This window comes from Schistocerca piceifrons, chromosome 2 (assembly GCF_021461385.2).
Source record: "Schistocerca piceifrons isolate TAMUIC-IGC-003096 chromosome 2, iqSchPice1.1, whole genome shotgun sequence".
NCBI classification, from domain to species: domain Eukaryota; kingdom Metazoa; phylum Arthropoda; class Insecta; order Orthoptera; family Acrididae; genus Schistocerca; species Schistocerca piceifrons.
This window is the reverse complement of record NC_060139.1, coordinates 39,651,258-39,664,266: the sequence shown is the minus strand read 5'-3', so window position 1 is coordinate 39,664,266 and position 13,009 is coordinate 39,651,258. Positions and strand designations below refer to the sequence as shown.

The following is a 13,009-nucleotide window of genomic DNA, read 5'->3' as shown; positions in this document are numbered from 1 at the left end:
GGCGAGCAAACGTGAACGAAAGCAGATATGTGCGTAAATGAGTGTCAGGGCAGTAATAAAGGTGGATGAGACGGTGGATCGGGTATTGGACTGCAGACGTGCCACATTGCGTAGCTCGATAGCTGAGTAAGTTAGAGCGTCGTGCTGTGAACACAAAGGCCACGTATTCGACCGCACCAAGTGCCATTTCATTTTTCTCCCCTAAAAGACAATGCTTCCTCCAGCGACACACTGCCAGGTAAATAACAAGCGATCTTCACAAGAAATAAGGTGTCTACACGTTGCGCGATACTGTCGCCAACGGCCACACCGCGCGTAGTGCAGCGGTTCTCGTCTGTTCACCGGCGTTAGGAATCGTTGGCCGTGCTTAGTACATGGATGCGTGCTCGGCTGGGAACTCGACGTGCTGTTGCCTTCTTTCATTTTGCATTTTTCCTTCGGCTTCGTTGTTGCTTAGCAATAATTATGCGGTCCCGCACGCTGACGCCACTCTTGCCTCTCGGTACACTAAGGGGCGAATCTGTGGCCACAATAAAATGAAAGGTTCTGTCGTGTGTTTGTCGTTTTTTGGTCTCTCCCAGTCGTTTGTCGCGCCTGCCCTCTACATATATGCCCATTTCCAAGCGTCAGCTTTCGCGTCAGCCGAGCAAAGTCGACACATGGAGACACACGATGCTGAGAAACGAAAGCCGCAAACTAGCGCCCTGGCAGCACGGACTGAGACGAGGGGCGAAGGAAAACTATTCGTACCGCGACAGTTCACAGTTTCGAAGATCGCGTTTCGTTACGTGGAATACCCGTAGAAGAAAAAAGTACCTTTCGTGCGGTGGCCGGGAATCGAACCCGGATCAACTGCTTGGGAAGCAACCATGCTGACCGTTACACCACCACCGCGTTGTGCTGCGTCCCACCCACGCCTTGATGTGTCGGCTACCCTCCTGCCATCAGAGGCCGAAGGCGACGGCGCTGTAGGCGCTCAACGCCAGGGCGGAGGTGAGCACATCTGAACGCAGTGCGTAGGTGCTGCTAGGGCGATGTAGCGTAGCTAGAAGCAGAACTGACAGCCGTTGAAAAACTGCCCTTTAATTTACAGCAGGGCGATAAAACAAATATCTAATGTGACGTACTTACTGATGATCCAGAGACGATTCAGCATGTGTGTGCCAATCCAGAAGTAGAAAGCGCCTAAGTATCACAATATTAAGTTGGTTAGTTTGATGCTCGCCTGGAGCCTATCATTAGCTTCCCCTGAGGGCGAAATGCACAGCGTAGCCGTTGCTAGGGAACGGCCTCTTCTGTCGTTTTTTGTTTTCTCTGCGTCAGTGTGAATATTGATAACTACAGTTCTGCTCGTTCCACTCAAGACAGATGGCGACGGAAAACAATGGTGTAAGGCACCATGTTTAAGCTGTGGTTCCCGAAAGTGAGGGTGGGGTGCAACCTCACATCTGACAACTCGTTTTAAATACTCTAAAACCAACGTATTTCCTTCACACAAGAAAAAAACACGCTAATTTCGCAGTCAGGCTCTGGAGATATACCGAGAAACGACGGTGGAAGAGATTTGGCGCCCACGCGTCAGATTGGCCGAGCGGTCTAAGGCGCCAGATTTAAGCTCTGGTTCCCGAAGGGGAGCGTGGGTTCGAACCCCACATCTGACAATGCATTTTAAATATTCCAAAACTACCAATTTCGTACATGCGGGAAAACAAGTAAATTACGCGGGAACAGGTTCCACAGATACTACGAGAAACGGCAGTGACTATGGTGCTTGCCTTGCAAGTCTGATTGTCTGGCGGCCTGAAAGAATGGAAAGCTGTTAGGAGACATGGCTTTCAGCCACGAGGCCCGGAATCGATTCCCGGTAGCCGAACATTCTTTTGTTTGCTGAGTCTTGGTTATTCTCACGGCATTTACGATATCTTTGGGTTGTGGTTTTTGGGGTCCAAGCATCAGGCGAGCAAACGTGAACGAAAGCAGATATGTGCGTAAATGAGTGTCAGGGCAGTAATAAAGGTGGATGAGACGGTGGATCGGGTATTGGACTGCAGACGTGCCACATTGCGTAGCTCGATAGCTGAGTAAGTTAGAGCGTCGTGCTGTGAACACAAAGGCCACGTATTCGACCGCACCAAGTGCCATTTCATTTTTCTCCCCTAAAAGACAATGCTTCCTCCAGCGACACACTGCCAGGTAAATAACAAGCGATCTTCACAAGAAGTAAGGTGTCTACACGTTGCGCGATACTGTCGCCAACGGCCACACCGCGCGTAGTGCAGCGGTTCTCGTCTGTTCACCGGCGTTAGGAATCGTTGGCCGTGGTTAGTACATGGATGCGTGCTCGGCTGGGAACTCGACGTGCTGTTGCCTTCTTTCATTTTGCATTTTTCCTTCGGCTTCGTTGTTGCTTAGCAATAATTATGCGGTCCCGCACGCTGACGCCACTCTTGCCTCTCGGTACACTAAGGGGCGAATCTGTGGCCACAATAAAATGAAAGGTTCTGTCGTGTGTTTGTCGTTTTTTGGTCTCTCCCAGTCGTTTGTCGCGCCTGCCCTCTACATATATGCCCATTTCCAAGCGTCAGCTTTCGCGTCAGCCGAGCAAAGTCGACACATGGAGACACACGATGCTGAGAAACGAAAGCCGCAGACTAGCGCCCTGGCAGCACGGACTGAGACGAGGGGCGAAGGAAAACTATTCGTACCGCGACAGTTCACAGTTTCGAAGATCGCGTTTCGTTACGTGGAATACCCGTAGAAGAAAAAAGTACCTTTCGTGCGGTGGCCGGGAATCGAACCCGGATCAACTGCTTGGGAAGCAACCATGCTGACCGTTACACCACCACCGCGTTGTGCTGCGTCCCACCCACGCCTTGATGTGTCGGCTACCCTCCTGCCATCAGAGGCCGAAGGCGACGGCGCTGTAGGCGCTCAACGCCAGGGCGGAGGTGAGCACATCTGAACGCAGTGCGTAGGTGCTGCTAGGGCGATGTAGCGTAGCTAGAAGCAGAACTGACAGCCGTTGAAAAACTACCCTTTAATTTACAGCAGGGCGATAAAACAAATATCTAATGTGACGTACTTACTGATGATCCAGAGACGATTCAGCATGTGTGTGCCAATCCAGAAGTAGAAAGCGCCTAAGTATCACAATATTAAGTTGGTTAGTTTGATGCTCGCCTGGAGCCTATCATTAGCTTCCCCTGAGGGCGAAATGCACAGCGTAGCCGTTGCTAGGGAACGGCCTCTTCTGTCGTTTTTTGTTTTCTCTGCGTCAGTGTGAATATTGATAACTACAGTTCTGCTCGTTCCACTCAAGACAGATGGCGACGGAAAACAATGGTGTAAGGCACCATGTTTAAGCTGTGGTTCCCGAAAGTGAGGGTGGGGTGCAACCTCACATCTGACAACTCGTTTTAAATACTCTAAAACCAACGTATTTCCTTCACACAAGAAAAAAACACGCTAATTTCGCAGTCAGGCTCTGGAGATATACCGAGAAACGACGGTGGAAGAGATTTGGCGCCCACGCGTCAGATTGGCCGAGCGGTCTAAGGCGCCAGATTTAAGCTCTGGTTCCCGAAGGGGAGCGTGGGTTCGAACCCCACATCTGACAATGCATTTTAAATATTCCAAAACTACCAATTTCGTACATGCGGGAAAGCAAGTAAATTACGCGGGAACAGGTTCCACAGATACTACGAGAAACGGCAGTGACTATGGTGCTTGCCTTGCAAGTCTGATTGTCTGGCGGCCTGAAAGAATGGAAAGCTGTTAGGAGACATGGCTTTCAGCCACGAGGCCCGGAATCGATTCCCGGTAGCCGAACATTCTTTTGTTTGCTGAGTCTTGGTTATTCTCACGGCATTTACGATATCTTTGGGTTGTGGTTTTTGGGGTCCAAGCATCAGGCGAGCAAACGTGAACGAAAGCAGATATGTGCGTAAATGAGTGTCAGGGCAGTAATAAAGGTGGATGAGACGGTGGATCGGGTATTGGACTGCAGACGTGCCACATTGCGTAGCTCGATAGCTGAGTAAGTTAGAGCGTCGTGCTGTGAACACAAAGGCCACGTATTCGACCGCACCAAGTGCCATTTCATTTTTCTCCCCTAAAAGACAATGCTTCCTCCAGCGACACACTGCCAGGTAAATAACAAGCGATCTTCACAAGAAGTAAGGTGTCTACACGTTGCGCGATACTGTCGCCAACGGCCACACCGCGCGTAGTGCAGCGGTTCTCGTCTGTTCACCGGCGTTAGGAATCGTTGGCCGTGGTTAGTACATGGATGCGTGCTCGGCTGGGAACTCGACGTGCTGTTGCCTTCTTTCATTTTGCATTTTTCCTTCGGCTTCGTTGTTGCTTAGCAATAATTATGCGGTCCCGCACGCTGACGCCACTCTTGCCTCTCGGTACACTAAGGGGCGAATCTGTGGCCACAATAAAATGAAAGGTTCTGTCGTGTGTTTGTCGTTTTTTGGTCTCTCCCAGTCGTTTGTCGCGCCTGCCCTCTACATATATGCCCATTTCCAAGCGTCAGCTTTCGCGTCAGCCGAGCAAAGTCGAGACAAGTCGACACATGGAGACACACGATGCTGAGAAACGAAAGCCGCAGACTAGCGCCCTGGCAGCACGGACTGAGACGAGGGGCGAAGGAAAACTATTCGTACCGCGACAGTTCACAGTTTCGAAGATCGCGTTTCGTTACGTGGAATACCCGTAGAAGAAAAAAGTACCTTTCGTGCGGTGGCCGGGAATCGAACCCGGATCAACTGCTTGGGAAGCAACCATGCTGACCGTTACACCACCACCGCGTTGTGCTGCGTCCCACCCACGCCTTGATGTGTCGGCTACCCTCCTGCCATCAGAGGCCGAAGGCGACGGCGCTGTAGGCGCTCAACGCCAGGGCGGAGGTGAGCACATCTGATCGCAGTGCGTAGGTGCTGCTAGGGCGATGTAGCGTAGCTAGAAGCAGAACTGACAGCCGTTGAAAAACTGCCCTTTAATTTACAGCAGGGCGATAAAACAAATATCTAATGTGACGTACTTACTGATGATCCAGAGACGATTCAGCATGTGTGTGCCAATCCAGAAGTAGAAAGCGCCTAAGTATCACAATATTAAGTTGGTTAGTTTGATGCTCGCCTGGAGCCTATCATTAGCTTCCCCTGAGGGCGAAATGCACAGCGTAGCCGTTGCTAGGGAACGGCCTCTTCTGTCGTTTTTTGTTTTCTCTGCGTCAGTGTGAATATTGATAACTACAGTTCTGCTCGTTCCACTCAAGACAGATGGCGACGGAAAACAATGGTGTAAGGCACCATGTTTAAGCTGTGGTTCCCGAAAGTGAGGGTGGGGTGCAACCTCACATCTGACAACTCGTTTTAAATACTCTAAAACCAACGTATTTCCTTCACACAAGAAAAAAACACGCTAATTTCGCAGTCAGGCTCTGGAGATATACCGAGAAACGACGGTGGAAGAGATTTGGCGCCCACGCGTCAGATTGGCCGAGCGGTCTAAGGCGCCAGATTTAAGCTCTGGTTCCCGAAGGGGAGCGTGGGTTCGAACCCCACATCTGACAATGCATTTTAAATATTCCAAAACTACCAATTTCGTACATGCGGGAAAGCAAGTAAATTACGCGGGAACAGGTTCCACAGATACTACGAGAAACGGCAGTGACTATGGTGCTTGCCTTGCAAGTCTGATTGTCTGGCGGCCTGAAAGAATGGAAAGCTGTTAGGAGACATGGCTTTCAGCCACGAGGCCCGGAATCGATTCCCGGTAGCCGAACATTCTTTTGTTTGCTGAGTCTTGGTTATTCTCACGGCATTTACGATATCTTTGGGTTGTGGTTTTTGGGGTCCAAGCATCAGGCGAGCAAACGTGAACGAAAGCAGATATGTGCGTAAATGAGTGTCAGGGCAGTAATAAAGGTGGATGAGACGGTGGATCGGGTATTGGACTGCAGACGTGCCACATTGCGTAGCTCGATAGCTGAGTAAGTTAGAGCGTCGTGCTGTGAACACAAAGGCCACGTATTCGACCGCACCAAGTGCCATTTCATTTTTCTCCCCTAAAAGACAATGCTTCCTCCAGCGACACACTGCCAGGTAAATAACAAGCGATCTTCACAAGAAGTAAGGTGTCTACACGTTGCGCGATACTGTCGCCAACGGCCACACCGCGCGTAGTGCAGCGGTTCTCGTCTGTTCACCGGCGTTAGGAATCGTTGGCCGTGGTTAGTACATGGATGCGTGCTCGGCTGGGAACTCGACGTGCTGTTGCCTTCTTTCATTTTGCATTTTTCCTTCGGCTTCGTTGTTGCTTAGCAATAATTATGCGGTCCCGCACGCTGACGCCACTCTTGCCTCTCGGTACACTAAGGGGCGAATCTGTGGCCACAATAAAATGAAAGGTTCTGTCGTGTGTTTGTCGTTTTTTGGTCTCTCCCAGTCGTTTGTCGCGCCTGCCCTCTACATATATGCCCATTTCCAAGCGTCAGCTTTCGCGTCAGCCGAGCAAAGTCGAGACAAGTCGACACATGGAGACACACGATGCTGAGAAACGAAAGCCGCAGACTAGCGCCCTGGCAGCACGGACTGAGACGAGGGGCGAAGGAAAACTATTCGTACCGCGACAGTTCACAGTTTCGAAGATCGCGTTTCGTTACGTGGAATACCCGTAGAAGAAAAAAGTACCTTTCGTGCGGTGGCCGGGAATCGAACCCGGATCAACTGCTTGGGAAGCAACCATGCTGACCGTTACACCACCACCGCGTTGTGCTGCGTCCCACCCACGCCTTGATGTGTCGGCTACCCTCCTGCCATCAGAGGCCGAAGGCGACGGCGCTGTAGGCGCTCAACGCCAGGGCGGAGGTGAGCACATCTGAACGCAGTGCGTAGGTGCTGCTAGGGCGATGTAGCGTAGCTAGAAGCAGAACTGACAGCCGTTGAAAAACTGCCCTTTAATTTACAGCAGGGCGATAAAACAAATATCTAATGTGACGTACTTACTGATGATCCAGAGACGATTCAGCATGTGTGTGCCAATCCAGAAGTAGAAAGCGCCTAAGTATCACAATATTAAGTTGGTTAGTTTGATGCTCGCCTGGAGCCTATCATTAGCTTCCCCTGAGGGCGAAATGCACAGCGTAGCCGTTGCTAGGGAACGGCCTCTTCTGTCGTTTTTTGTTTTCTCTGCGTCAGTGTGAATATTGATAACTACAGTTCTGCTCGTTCCACTCAAGACAGATGGCGACGGAAAACAATGGTGTAAGGCACCATGTTTAAGCTGTGGTTCCCGAAAGTGAGGGTGGGGTGCAACCTCACATCTGACAACTCGTTTTAAATACTCTAAAACCAACGTATTTCCTTCACACAAGAAAAAAACACGCTAATTTCGCAGTCAGGCTCTGGAGATATACCGAGAAACGACGGTGGAAGAGATTTGGCGCCCACGCGTCAGATTGGCCGAGCGGTCTAAGGCGCCAGATTTAAGCTCTGGTTCCCGAAGGGGAGCGTGGGTTCGAACCCCACATCTGACAATGCATTTTAAATATTCCAAAACTACCAATTTCGTACATGCGGGAAAACAAGTAAATTACGCGGGAACAGGTTCCACAGATACTACGAGAAACGGCAGTGACTATGGTGCTTGCCTTGCAAGTCTGATTGTCTGGCGGCCTGAAAGAATGGAAAGCTGTTAGGAGACATGGCTTTCAGCCACGAGGCCCGGAATCGATTCCCGGTAGCCGAACATTCTTTTGTTTGCTGAGTCTTGGTTATTCTCACGGCATTTACGATATCTTTGGGTTGTGGTTTTTGGGGTCCAAGCATCAGGCGAGCAAACGTGAACGAAAGCAGATATGTGCGTAAATGAGTGTCAGGGCAGTAATAAAGGTGGATGAGACGGTGGATCGGGTATTGGACTGCAGACGTGCCACATTGCGTAGCTCGATAGCTGAGTAAGTTAGAGCGTCGTGCTGTGAACACAAAGGCCACGTATTCGACCGCACCAAGTGCCATTTCATTTTTCTCCCCTAAAAGACAATGCTTCCTCCAGCGACACACTGCCAGGTAAATAACAAGCGATCTTCACAAGAAGTAAGGTGTCTACACGTTGCGCGATACTGTCGCCAACGGCCACACCGCGCGTAGTGCAGCGGTTCTCGTCTGTTCACCGGCGTTAGGAATCGTTGGCCGTGGTTAGTACATGGATGCGTGCTCGGCTGGGAACTCGACGTGCTGTTGCCTTCTTTCATTTTGCATTTTTCCTTCGGCTTCGTTGTTGCTTAGCAATAATTATGCGGTCCCGCACGCTGACGCCACTCTTGCCTCTCGGTACACTAAGGGGCGAATCTGTGGCCACAATAAAATGAAAGGTTCTGTCGTGTGTTTGTCGTTTTTTGGTCTCTCCCAGTCGTTTGTCGCGCCTGCCCTCTACATATATGCCCATTTCCAAGCGTCAGCTTTCGCGTCAGCCGAGCAAAGTCGACACATGGAGACACACGATGCTGAGAAACGAAAGCCGCAGACTAGCGCCCTGGCAGCACGGACTGAGACGAAGGGCGAAGGAAAACTATTCGTACCGCGACAGTTCACAGTTTCGAAGATCGCGTTTCGTTACGTGGAATACCCGTAGAAGAAAAAAGTACCTTTCGTGCGGTGGCCGGGAATCGAACCCGGATCAACTGCTTGGGAAGCAACCATGCTGACCGTTACACCACCACCGCGTTGTGCTGCGTCCCACCCACGCCTTGATGTGTCGGCTACCCTCCTGCCATCAGAGGCCGAAGGCGACGGCGCTGTAGGCGCTCAACGCCAGGGCGGAGGTGAGCACATCTGAACGCAGTGCGTAGGTGCTGCTAGGGCGATGTAGCGTAGCTAGAAGCAGAACTGACAGCCGTTGAAAAACTGCCCTTTAATTTACAGCAGGGCGATAAAACAAATATCTAATGTGACGTACTTACTGATGATCCAGAGACGATTCAGCATGTGTGTGCCAATCCAGAAGTAGAAAGCGCCTAAGTATCACAATATTAAGTTGGTTAGTTTGATGCTCGCCTGGAGCCTATCATTAGCTTCCCCTGAGGGCGAAATGCACAGCGTAGCCGTTGCTAGGGAACGGCCTCTTCTGTCGTTTTTTGTTTTCTCTGCGTCAGTGTGAATATTGATAACTACAGTTCTGCTCGTTCCACTCAAGACAGATGGCGACGGAAAACAATGGTGTAAGGCACCATGTTTAAGCTGTGGTTCCCGAAAGTGAGGGTGGGGTGCAACCTCACATCTGACAACTCGTTTTAAATACTCTAAAACCAACGTATTTCCTTCACACAAGAAAAAAACACGCTAATTTCGCAGTCAGGCTCTGGAGATATACCGAGAAACGACGGTGGAAGAGATTTGGCGCCCACGCGTCAGATTGGCCGAGCGGTCTAAGGCGCCAGATTTAAGCTCTGGTTCCCGAAGGGGAGCGTGGGTTCGAACCCCACATCTGACAATGCATTTTAAATATTCCAAAACTACCAATTTCGTACATGCGGGAAAACAAGTAAATTACGCGGGAACAGGTTCCACAGATACTACGAGAAACGGCAGTGACTATGGTGCTTGCCTTGCAAGTCTGATTGTCTGGCGGCCTGAAAGAATGGAAAGCTGTTAGGAGACATGGCTTTCAGCCACGAGGCCCGGAATCGATTCCCGGTAGCCGAACATTCTTTTGTTTGCTGAGTCTTGGTTATTCTCACGGCATTTACGATATCTTTGGGTTGTGGTTTTTGGGGTCCAAGCATCAGGCGAGCAAACGTGAACGAAAGCAGATATGTGCGTAAATGAGTGTCAGGGCAGTAATAAAGGTGGATGAGACGGTGGATCGGGTATTGGACTGCAGACGTGCCACATTGCGTAGCTCGATAGCTGAGTAAGTTAGAGCGTCGTGCTGTGAACACAAAGGCCACGTATTCGACCGCACCAAGTGCCATTTCATTTTTCTCCCCTAAAAGACAATGCTTCCTCCAGCGACACACTGCCAGGTAAATAACAAGCGATCTTCACAAGAAGTAAGGTGTCTACACGTTGCGCGATACTGTCGCCAACGGCCACACCGCGCGTAGTGCAGCGGTTCTCGTCTGTTCACCGGCGTTAGGAATCGTTGGCCGTGGTTAGTACATGGATGCGTGCTCGGCTGGGAACTCGACGTGCTGTTGCCTTCTTTCATTTTGCATTTTTCCTTCGGCTTCGTTGTTGCTTAGCAATAATTATGCGGTCCCGCACGCTGACGCCACTCTTGCCTCTCGGTACACTAAGGGGCGAATCTGTGGCCACAATAAAATGAAAGGTTCTGTCGTGTGTTTGTCGTTTTTTGGTCTCTCCCAGTCGTTTGTCGCGCCTGCCCTCTACATATATGCCCATTTCCAAGCGTCAGCTTTCGCGTCAGCCGAGCAAAGTCGACACATGGAGACACACGATGCTGAGAAACGAAAGCCGCAGACTAGCGCCCTGGCAGCACGGACTGAGACGAGGGGCGAAGGAAAACTATTCGTACCGCGACAGTTCACAGTTTCGAAGATCGCGTTTCGTTACGTGGAATACCCGTAGAAGAAAAAAGTACCTTTCGTGCGGTGGCCGGGAATCGAACCCGGATCAACTGCTTGGGAAGCAACCATGCTGACCGTTACACCACCACCGCGTTGTGCTGCGTCCCACCCACGCCTTGATGTGTCGGCTACCCTCCTGCCATCAGAGGCCGAAGGCGACGGCGCTGTAGGCGCTCAACGCCAGGGCGGAGGTGAGCACATCTGAACGCAGTGCGTAGGTGCTGCTAGGGCGATGTAGCGTAGCTAGAAGCAGAACTGACAGCCGTTGAAAAACTGCCCTTTAATTTACAGCAGGGCGATAAAACAAATATCTAATGTGACGTACTTACTGATGATCCAGAGACGATTCAGCATGTGTGTGCCAATCCAGAAGTAGAAAGCGCCTAAGTATCACAATATTAAGTTGGTTAGTTTGATGCTCGCCTGGAGCCTATCATTAGCTTCCCCTGAGGGCGAAATGCACAGCGTAGCCGTTGCTAGGGAACGGCCTCTTCTGTCGTTTTTTGTTTTCTCTGCGTCAGTGTGAATATTGATAACTACAGTTCTGCTCGTTCCACTCAAGACAGATGGCGACGGAAAACAATGGTGTAAGGCACCATGTTTAAGCTGTGGTTCCCGAAAGTGAGGGTGGGGTGCAACCTCACATCTGACAACTCGTTTTAAATACTCTAAAACCAACGTATTTCCTTCACACAAGAAAAAAACACGCTAATTTCGCAGTCAGGCTCTGGAGATATACCGAGAAACGACGGTGGAAGAGATTTGGCGCCCACGCGTCAGATTGGCCGAGCGGTCTAAGGCGCCAGATTTAAGCTCTGGTTCCCGAAGGGGAGCGTGGGTTCGAACCCCACATCTGACAATGCATTTTAAATATTCCAAAACTACCAATTTCGTACATGCGGGAAAACAAGTAAATTACGCGGGAACAGGTTCCACAGATACTACGAGAAACGGCAGTGACTATGGTGCTTGCCTTGCAAGTCTGATTGTCTGGCGGCCTGAAAGAATGGAAAGCTGTTAGGAGACATGGCTTTCAGCCACGAGGCCCGGAATCGATTCCCGGTAGCCGAACATTCTTTTGTTTGCTGAGTCTTGGTTATTCTCACGGCATTTACGATATCTTTGGGTTGTGGTTTTTGGGGTCCAAGCATCAGGCGAGCAAACGTGAACGAAAGCAGATATGTGCGTAAATGAGTGTCAGGGCAGTAATAAAGGTGGATGAGACGGTGGATCGGGTATTGGACTGCAGACGTGCCACATTGCGTAGCTCGATAGCTGAGTAAGTTAGAGCGTCGTGCTGTGAACACAAAGGCCACGTATTCGACCGCACCAAGTGCCATTTCATTTTTCTCCCCTAAAAGACAATGCTTCCTCCAGCGACACACTGCCAGGTAAATAACAAGCGATCTTCACAAGAAGTAAGGTGTCTACACGTTGCGCGATACTGTCGCCAACGGCCACACCGCGCGTAGTGCAGCGGTTCTCGTCTGTTCACCGGCGTTAGGAATCGTTGGCCGTGGTTAGTACATGGATGCGTGCTCGGCTGGGAACTCGACGTGCTGTTGCCTTCTTTCATTTTGCATTTTTCCTTCGGCTTCGTTGTTGCTTAGCAATAATTATGCGGTCCCGCACGCTGACGCCACTCTTGCCTCTCGGTACACTAAGGGGCGAATCTGTGGCCACAATAAAATGAAAGGTTCTGTCGTGTGTTTGTCGTTTTTTGGTCTCTCCCAGTCGTTTGTCGCGCCTGCCCTCTACATATATGCCCATTTCCAAGCGTCAGCTTTCGCGTCAGCCGAGCAAAGTCGACACATGGAGACACACGATGCTGAGAAACGAAAGCCGCAGACTAGCGCCCTGGCAGCACGGACTGAGACGAGGGGCGAAGGAAAACTATTCGTACCGCGACAGTTCACAGTTTCGAAGATCGCGTTTCGTTACGTGGAATACCCGTAGAAGAAAAAAGTACCTTTCGTGCGGTGGCCGGGAATCGAACCCGGATCAACTGCTTGGGAAGCAACCATGCTGACCGTTACACCACCACCGCGTTGTGCTGCGTCCCACCCACGCCTTGATGTGTCGGCTACCCTCCTGCCATCAGAGGCCGAAGGCGACGGCGCTGTAGGCGCTCAACGCCAGGGCGGAGGTGAGCACATCTGAACGCAGTGCGTAGGTGCTGCTAGGGCGATGTAGCGTAGCTAGAAGCAGAACTGACAGCCGTTGAAAAACTGCCCTTTAATTTACAGCAGGGCGATAAAACAAATATCTAATGTGACGTACTTACTGATGATCCAGAGACGATTCAGCATGTGTGTGCCAATCCAGAAGTAGAAAGCGCCTAAGTATCACAATATTAAGTTGGTTAGTTTGATGCTCGCCTGGAGCCTATCATTAGCTTCCCCTGAGGGCGAA

At 50.7% G+C, this 13,009-nt stretch overlaps 13 non-coding genes across 13 annotated transcripts; 6 read left to right on the top strand and 7 right to left on the bottom strand.

Moving 5' to 3' along the window:
* Positions 1-822: 822 nt before the first annotated feature.
* Trnag-ccc lies at positions 823-894 on the bottom strand. Its single transcript has one exon. It is a non-coding gene; the product is annotated as a tRNA-Gly (tRNA).
* Positions 895-1,577: 683 nt separating this feature from the next.
* On the top strand, positions 1,578-1,661 carry Trnal-uaa. The gene has a single exon. It is a non-coding gene; the product is annotated as a tRNA-Leu (tRNA).
* Positions 1,662-2,777: 1,116 nt separating this feature from the next.
* On the bottom strand, positions 2,778-2,849 carry Trnag-ccc. The gene has a single exon. It is a non-coding gene; the product is annotated as a tRNA-Gly (tRNA).
* Positions 2,850-3,532: 683 nt separating this feature from the next.
* Trnal-uaa lies at positions 3,533-3,616 on the top strand. The gene has a single exon. It is a non-coding gene; the product is annotated as a tRNA-Leu (tRNA).
* Positions 3,617-4,742: 1,126 nt separating this feature from the next.
* Trnag-ccc lies at positions 4,743-4,814 on the bottom strand. The gene has a single exon. It is a non-coding gene; the product is annotated as a tRNA-Gly (tRNA).
* A 683-nt stretch (positions 4,815-5,497) lies between these two features.
* Trnal-uaa lies at positions 5,498-5,581 on the top strand. The gene has a single exon. It is a non-coding gene; the product is annotated as a tRNA-Leu (tRNA).
* Positions 5,582-6,707: 1,126 nt separating this feature from the next.
* Positions 6,708-6,779, bottom strand: Trnag-ccc. Its single transcript has one exon. It is a non-coding gene; the product is annotated as a tRNA-Gly (tRNA).
* A 683-nt stretch (positions 6,780-7,462) lies between these two features.
* On the top strand, positions 7,463-7,546 carry Trnal-uaa. Its single transcript has one exon. It is a non-coding gene; the product is annotated as a tRNA-Leu (tRNA).
* A 1,116-nt stretch (positions 7,547-8,662) lies between these two features.
* On the bottom strand, positions 8,663-8,734 carry Trnag-ccc. Its single transcript has one exon. It is a non-coding gene; the product is annotated as a tRNA-Gly (tRNA).
* Positions 8,735-9,417: 683 nt separating this feature from the next.
* On the top strand, positions 9,418-9,501 carry Trnal-uaa. The gene has a single exon. It is a non-coding gene; the product is annotated as a tRNA-Leu (tRNA).
* Positions 9,502-10,617: 1,116 nt separating this feature from the next.
* On the bottom strand, positions 10,618-10,689 carry Trnag-ccc. The gene has a single exon. It is a non-coding gene; the product is annotated as a tRNA-Gly (tRNA).
* Positions 10,690-11,372: 683 nt separating this feature from the next.
* Trnal-uaa lies at positions 11,373-11,456 on the top strand. The gene has a single exon. It is a non-coding gene; the product is annotated as a tRNA-Leu (tRNA).
* Positions 11,457-12,572: 1,116 nt separating this feature from the next.
* Positions 12,573-12,644, bottom strand: Trnag-ccc. Its single transcript has one exon. It is a non-coding gene; the product is annotated as a tRNA-Gly (tRNA).
* Between the last annotated feature and the right edge of the window lie 365 nt (positions 12,645-13,009).